Below are 8,793 nucleotides of genomic sequence, written 5' to 3' on the forward strand. Positions count from 1 at the left end.
ACACTTTTGGGGTTACCAGTGACATTTCTACAGTAATCAGTGCTATGCATATGCACTGTTACTGTAAAATTACACTGGCAGTGAAGGGGATAACTTTATTTGAGAGGGAGAGGCTGTGTGTGTCCCTAGGGGCGTGATTCTAACTGTGATTGGCTGTGGCTTGAGGTGTAGGAACAGTGATCAACGGTCCTACATAGTAGAACCATATGATCACTATTCCTACACAGGGGAGAATGACAGGCGGCTTGTTTACATCAGCCGCCTGCCTTTCTCCCTCTGCACTGACGATCGCCGAATAACCGGCGGACATTGGGTCCGCTGGTCACGCGCGCGGGGGGGGTCCAGGACCCGTGGGAGCGCGCCTCCGGGGGCGCGCGCTCGCTTCCTAGACCCTAACAGGCTAGCGACGTAGTACTACGTCGCTCTGCCTGTGAGGGGCTGACCGCCGACGTAAATAGTCGTGCGGCGGTCGGCAAGTGGTTAAAGGACTCCAATATTCTTCCATGTGTCCTGGACTCCTAGTGAACGCTCACCTTGAACCTGTGTGGTCTGTGAACATCTGTGCAGGAAAACGAATAGCCATTGGACCATTTTTTGGATATTCTACCTTCCTTGTATGACATTTAAAAATACACAACTGTGCTGTTCCAACAACCTTTGGACTTGTTCACTCCACCACTGGTCCCCAACACAGCCCTTTAGGGACCACCAACCTGTCCAGCATTTAGGGATTACCCAGCTGTGCCTAAGGGGTTTAAAAAAAACAAAAACTCACACAACTTGGACATCCCCAAATCCTGGACTGTTTGGTGGTCCTTGGGGACTTTGTTGGGAAGAAGAACATAACATAATTCTCAGCAGGCAACATCTTATTTCACTAACCACACCACCTACTATGTGGATTTCATCTACTGGATGAATCTACCCATGTGACTAGAAAGTTATTGATTGGTTGTGGGTAAGTGAGACAGACACGGTTTCCCACAGGAGAAGATGAATAAGTGTAACATTAGGAAACGTGTACGGTTGTTGCTTTATTATAGTCTATTCCCACAAACATTGTGAAGGTCTCTTTAAATCATAAATTTGGCATCTGGGTAATAAACTCCTCTCCAGGGTCAGTTCTCTCCCCACCCCCATATCTTCCTGCACAGGCCCCCCAGTGTAACTGCTGATATAATTATCTGCCCCCCACCTATAGCCGTCTACTTAGTGACTCAAACTTACCCCATACTTTTTTTTGTTCAGGCACACTGGGCTGCACCTACTTAAAGATGGCGGCCATAATTTAGCCTTAGCCCCGTCCCTCATCCACTATGTGCGTCTGACTGTGTTCTAAAGTTTTCTTCGACCCATGAAAATTCTTGACCGCGTCCCTTCCGGTGTGGCCCCATCACAAAAAGCTGGTATCACCTAAACAATGTGCCTGAGCAGTGGAGGAATATTATAGAACTGCTCTGCTAAGCTATAGTGAGGGAAAGAGGGAGGAGGCGATAGAAAGAAGCTGGCAGCAGTGGGAGGGGCCTAAGTCTGTGCTTGGAGAGGAGGGGCGGGGGTTGTCTGTGCATAACATTGTATAGGAGGTCAAGGAAAATTATAGAGCCGTCTCTCCTGAACACAACTTAAGTGAATTACCCCATACATGCCGAGAAATCGGTGGGATCTGGATGACAGTGGGACACAGGCTGGATGATGGGGGAGGAAAACCACAGGCTGGATAATGGGGGGTGGGGAAAGAAGGAGACCACAGGCTGGATGATGGGGGGAGAAATAGGCACAGGCTAGATGATGGGGGGGAGGGGGGGGGAGAAAGAGACACAGGCTAGATGATGGGGGGGGGGGAGAAAGAGACACAGGCTAGATGATGGGGGGGGGTGTGTGGAGAAGGTGAAATAGACACAGGCTGGATGATGGGGGTGGGGGGTGGGGAGGAGACACAGGCTGGATGATGGGGGGGTGGGGAGGAGACACAGGCTGGATGATGGGGGGTGGAGAAAGGAAACCACGGGCTGGATGATGGGGGGGGGGGGGAGAAGAAGACCACAGGCTGGATGATGGGGGGAGGGTAAAGGGAGACACAGGCTGGACGATGGGGGATGGGGAAAGAAGGAGACCACAGGCTGGACGATGGGGGGTGGGGAGAGGGAGACCACAGGCTGGACGATGGGGGGTGGGGAGAGGGAGACCACAGGCTGGACGATGGGGGGTGGGGAGAGGGAGACCACAGGCTGGACGATGGGGGGGGAGAGAAGGAGACCACAGGCTGGACGATGGGGGGGGGGAGAGAAGGAGACCACAGGCTGGATGATGGGGGGGTGGGGGAGAAGGAGACCACAGGCTGGATGATGGGGGGGTGGGGGAGAAGGAGACCACAGGCTGGATGATGGGGGGTTGGAGAAGGATACACAGGCTGGATGATGGGGGGTTGGAGAAGGATACACAGGCTGGATGATGGGGGGTTGGAAAAGGATACACAGGCTGGATGATTGGGGGGGGGGGAAGGATACACAGGCTGGATGATTGGGGGGGGGGGGAAGGATACACAGGCTGGATGATGGGGGGTGGGAGAAGGAGACACAGGCTGGATGATGGGGGGTGGGTGAAGGAGACACAGGCTGGATGATGGGGGGTGGGTGAAGGAGACACAGGCTAGATGATGGGGGGGGGGAAGGAGGCACAGGCTGGACGATGGGGGGGGGGGGAGAAGGATACACAGGCTGGATGATGGGGGTGGAGAAGGATACACAGGCTGGATGATGGGGGTTTGGAGGATACACAGGCTGGACGATGGGGGGTGGGAAAAGGAGACAAAGGCTAGATGATGGGGGGGGGGGGGGGAAGGAGGCACAGGCTGGACGATGGGGGGGGGGGGAGAAGGATACACAGGCTGGATGATGGGGGTGGAGAAGGATACACAGGCTGGATGATGGGGGTTTGGTGGATACACAGGCTGGATGATGGGGGTTTGGTGGATACACAGGCTGGATGATGGGGGGTGGGAGAAGGATACACAGGCTGGATGATGAGGGGTGGGAGAAGGAGACACAGGCTGGATGATGGGGGGTGGGAGAAGGAGACACAGGCTGGATGATGGGGGGTGGGAGAAGGATACACAGGCTGGATGATGAGGGGTTGGAGAAGGATACACAGGCTGGATGATGGGGGGGGGGGGAGAAGTATACACAGGCTGGATGATGGGGAGGGGGGAAGGAGACACAGGCTGGATGATGGGGGTGGGAGAAGGATACACAGGCTGGATGATGGGGGGTGGGAGAAGGATAAACAGGCTGGATGATGGGGGGGGGGGAAGGAGACCACAGGCTGGATGATGGGGGGGGGGGAAGGAGACCACAGGCTGGATGATGGGGGGGGGGAGAAAGAGACCACAGGCTGGATGATGGGGGGGGGGGGGGAGAAGGATACACAGGCTGGATGATGGGGGGTGGGAGAAGGAGACACAGGCTGGATGATGGGGGGTGGGAGAAGGAGACACAGGCTGGATGATGGGGGGTGGGAGAAGGATACACAGGCTGGATGATGGGGGTGGGAGGATACACAGGCTGGATGATGGGGGGTGGGAGAAGGATACACAGGCTGGATGATGCGGGGGTGGGAGAAGGAGACACAGGCTGGATGATGGGGGGTGGGAGAAGGAGACACAGGCTGGATGATGGGGGGTGGGAGAAGGAGACACAGGCTAGATGATGGGGGGTGGGAGAAGGAGACACAGGCTGGATGATGGGGGGAGGGAGAAGGAGACACAGGCTGGATGATGGGGGGAGGGAGAAGGAGACACAGGCTGGATGATGGGGGGAGGGAGAAGGAGACACAGGCTGGATGATGGGGGGTGGGAGAAGGAGACACAGGCTGGATGATGGGGGGTGGGAGAAGGAGACACAGGCTGGATGATGGGGGGTGGGAGAAGGAGACACCGGCTGGATGATGGGGGGTGGGAGAAGGAGACACAGGCTGGATGATGGGGGGTGGGAGAAGGATACACAGGCTGGATGATGGGGGGGGGGAGAAGTATACACAGGCTGGATGATGGGGAGGGGGGAAGGAGACACAGGCTGGATGATGGGGGTGGGAGAAGGATACACAGGCTGGATGATGGGGGGTGGGAGAAGGATAAACAGGCTGGATGATGGGGGTGGGGGAAGGAGACCACAGGCTGGATGATGGGGGGGGGGAGAAAGAGACCACAGGCTGGATGATGGGGGGGGGGGGGGGAGAGAAGGATACACAGGCTGGATGATGGGGGGTGGGAGAAGGAGACACAGGCTGGATGATGGGGGGTGGGAGAAGGAGACACAGGCTGGATGATGGGGGGTGGGAGAAGGATACACAGGCTGGATGATGGGGGTGGGAGGATACACAGGCTGGGTGATGGGGGGTGGGAGAAGGATACACAGGCTGGAGGAGAAGGATACACAGGGGCCCCTGGATGATGCGGGGTGGATGAAGGAGACAACAGGCTGGATGATGGGGGTGAGGGAGAAGGAGACACAGGCTGGATGATGGGGGTGGGAGAAGGAGACACAGGCGGGATGATGGGGGTGGGAGAAGGAGACACAGGCTGGATGATGGGGGTGGGAGAAGGAGACACAGGCTGGATGATGGGGGGAGGGAGAAGGAGACACAGGCTGGATGATGGGGGTGGGAGAAGGAGACACAGGCTGGATGATGGGGGTGGGAGAAGGAGACACAGGCTGGATGATGGGGGGTGGGAGAAGGAGACACAGGCTGGATGATGGGGGTGGGAGAAGGAGACACAGGCTGGATGATGGGGGGTGGGAGAAGGAGACACAGGCTGGATGATGGGGGGTGGGAGAAGGAGACACAGGCTGGATGATGGGGGGTGGGAGAAGGAGACACAGGCTGGATGATGGGGGGTGGGAGAAGGAGACACAGGCTGGATGATGGGGGGTGGGAGAAGGAGACACCGGCTGGATGATGGGGGGTGGGAGAAGGAGACACCGGCTGGATGATGGGGGGGTGGGAGAAGGAGACACAGGCTGGATGATGGGGGGTGGGAGAAGGATACACAGGCTGGATGATGTGGGGGTGGGAGAAGGAGACACAGGCTGGATGATGTGGGGGTGGGAGAAGGAGACACAGGCTGGATGATGGGGGGTGGGAGAAGGAGACACAGGCTAGATGATGGGGGGGTGGGAGAAGGAGACACAGGCTGGATGATGGGGGGAGGGAGAAGGAGACACAGGCTGGATGATGGGGGGAGGGAGAAGGAGACACAGGCTGGATGATGGGGGTGGGAGAAGGAGACACAGGCTGGATGATGGGGGTGGGAGAAGGAGACATAGGCTGGATGATGGGGGGTGGGAGAAGGAGACACAGGCTGGATGATGGGGGGTGGGAGAAGGAGACACCGGCTGGATGATGGGGGGTGGGAGAAGGAGACACAGGCTGGATGATGGGGGGTGGGAGAAGGAGACACAGGCTGGATGATGGGGGGTGAAAGAAGGAGACACAGGCTGGATGATGGGGGGTGAGAGAAGGAGACACAGGCTGGATGATGGGGGTGGGAGAAGGAGACACAGGCTGGATGATGGGGGATGGGAGAAGGAGACACAGGCTGGATGATGGGGGGTGGGAGAAGGATACACAGGCTGGATGATGGGGGTGGGAGAAGGATACACAGGCTGGATGATGGGGGTGGCAGAAGGATACACAGGCTGGATGATGGGGGGGTGGGAGAAGGAGACACAGGCTGGACGATGGGGGGTGGGAGAAGGATACACAGGCTGGATGATTGGGGGGGGGAGGAGACACAGGCTGGATGATGGGGGGTGGGAGAAGGATACACAGGCTGGATGATTGGGGGGGGGGGGGGGGAGACACAGGCTGGATGATGGGGGGTGGAGAAGGATACACAGGCTGGATGATGGGGGTGGGAGAAGGAGACACAGGCTGGATGATGGGGGGGTGGGAGAAGGAGACACAGGCTGGATGATGGGGGGTGGGAGAAGGAGACACAGGCTGGATGATGGGGGGTGGGAGAAGGAGACACAGGCTGGATGATGGGGGTGGGAGAAGGATACACAGGCTGGATGATGGGGGTGGGAGAAGGATACACAGGCTGGATGATGGGGGTGGGAGAAGGATACACAGGCTGGATGATGGGGGGGTGGCAGAAGGATACACAGGCTGGATGATGGGGGGTGGGAGAAGGAGACACAGGCTGGATGATGGGGGGTGGGAGAAGGATACACAGGCTGGATGATTGGGGGGGGGGAGGAGACACAGGCTGGATGATGGGGGGTGGGAGAAGGATACACAGGCTGGATGATTGGGGGGGGGGGGGGACACGGGCTGGATGATGGGGGGTGGGAGAAGGAGACACAGGCTGGATGATGGGGGGTGGGAGAAGGAGACACAGGCTGGATGATGCGGGGTGGGAGAAGGATACACAGGCTGGATGATGCGGGGTGGGAGAAGGATACACAGGCTGGATGATGGGGGGTGGGAGAAGGATACACAGGCTGGATGATGGGGGGTGGGAGAAGGAGACACAGGCTGGATGATGGGGGGTGGGAGAAGGAGACACAGGCTGGATGATGGGGGGTGGGAAAAGGAGACACAGGCTGGATGATGGGGGGTGGGAGAAGGATACACAGGCTGGATGATGGGGGTGGGAGAAGGATACTCAGGCTGGATGATGGGGGGTGGGAGAAGGATACACAGGCTGGATGATGCGGGGTGGGAGAAGGATACACAGGCTGGATGATGCGGGTGGGAGAAGGATACACAGGCTGGATGATGGGGGGTGGGAGAAGGATATACAGGCTGGATGATGGGGGTGGGAGGAGACACAGGCTGGATGATGGGGGGTGGGAGAAGGATACACAGGCTGGATGATGGGGGGTGGGAGAAGGATACACAGGCTGGATGATGCGGGGGTGGAGATACACAGGCTGGATGATGCGGGGGTGGAGATACACAGGCTGGATGATGGGGGGTGGGAGAAGGATACACAGGCTGGATGATGCGGGGGTGGAGATACACAGGCTGGATGATGGGGGGTGGGAGAAGGATACACAGGCTGGATGATGCGGGGTGGTGAGATACACAGGCTGGATGATGCGGGGGTGGAGATACACAGGCTGGATGATGCGGGGGAGGAGATACACAGGCTGGATGATGCGGGGGAGGAGATACACAGGCTGGATGATGCGGGGGAGGAGATACACAGGCTGGATGATGCGGGGGTGGGAGAAGGATACACAGGCTGGATGATGGGGGGTGGGAGAAGGAGACACAGGCTGGATGATTGGGGGGTGGGAGAAGGAGACACAGGCTGGATGATTGGGGGGTGGGAGAAGGATACACAGGCTGGATGATGGGTGGTGGAGATACACAGGCTGCATGATGCGGGGGTGGGAAAAGGAGACACAGGCTGGATGATGGGGGTTGTGAGAAGGATACACAGGCTGGATGATGGGGGGTGGGAGAAGGATACACAGGCTGGATGATGGGGGGTGGGAGAAGGATACACAGGCTGGATGATGCGGGGGTGGAGATACACAGGCTGGATTATGCGGGGGTGGAGATACACAGGCTGGATTATGCGGGGGTGGAGATACACAGGCTGGATGATGCGGGGGTGGGAAAGGAGACACAGGCTATGACCCTGCCATAGATTAACATAGCAGGTGCAGCTACTATAAATGTAGGGCCCAAACCACGGGGGTTCAGGGCACCATACTTGGCAAACTTATACTAGAGGACCTCCAGTAGCCACATACATTTTTTGGGGGCAATGCCTAATTTTCACAGGGACTGGCATGGGGGGAATCGACTTTGGCCAAATAATGTGAAACATAGGTAATGCCAAGCCCCGCCTCCCGGGTATCGGATAACTAAGACTGAGGATTAACCACGTGCTGACCGGGCCATAGCCCAATGATGGCTACAATGCTGTCCATTTATTCTGGGAGGGTGTACAGGGATGTCCTTCCAGAATTGCCCTTCCTGCCGGTTGTGGTAAAGGGCCAATGACAATGGCCCTTGATCACGTGATCGCTCCATCCAATGACAGAGTGATCATTTGTCAACAAACAGGTGCACCAACATAGTCCCAACCTGGCCCACCAACCTCTATATCCCACCTCTAAACCCCCAACTCCCAGCTGCCTGCAAGTTCCCCATCAATACTGCAGGATGAGCATATATAGCATCAGCCCCAGGGGAAATAGCACCTGTGACGTAAAGGATAGACAGAGGAGCATGGGACTGAGCCAGGACCGAGCCAGAGGAGCATGGGACTGAGCCAGGACCGAGCCAGAGGAGCATGGGACTGAGCCAGGACCGAGCCAGAGGAGCATGGGACTGAGCCAGGACCGAGCCAGAGGAGCATGGGACTGAGCCAGGACCGAGCCAGAGGAGCATGGGACTGAGCCAGGACCGAGCCAGAGGAGCATGGGACTGAGCCAGGACCGAGCCCGAGGAGCATGGGACTGAGCCAGAACCGACCCAGGAGGAGCATGGGACTGAGCCAGAACCGACCCAGGAGGAGCATGGGACTGAGCCAGAACCGACCCAGGAGGAGCATGGGACTGAGCCAGGACCGACCCAGGAGGAGGATGGGACTGAGCCAGAACCGACCCAGGAGGAGGATGGACTGAGCCAGAACCGACCCAGGAGGAGGATGGGACTGAGCCAGAACCGACCCAGGAGGAGGATGGGACTGAGCCAGAACCGACCCAGGAGGAGGATGGGACTGAGCCAGTAACCGGACCCAGAGGAGGAGGATGGGACTGAGCCAGAACCGGACCC

This window comes from Pelophylax lessonae, assembly GCF_965119305.1.
Source record: "Pelophylax lessonae genome assembly, chromosome: 1".
Lineage (NCBI taxonomy): Eukaryota > Metazoa > Chordata > Amphibia > Anura > Ranidae > Pelophylax > Pelophylax lessonae.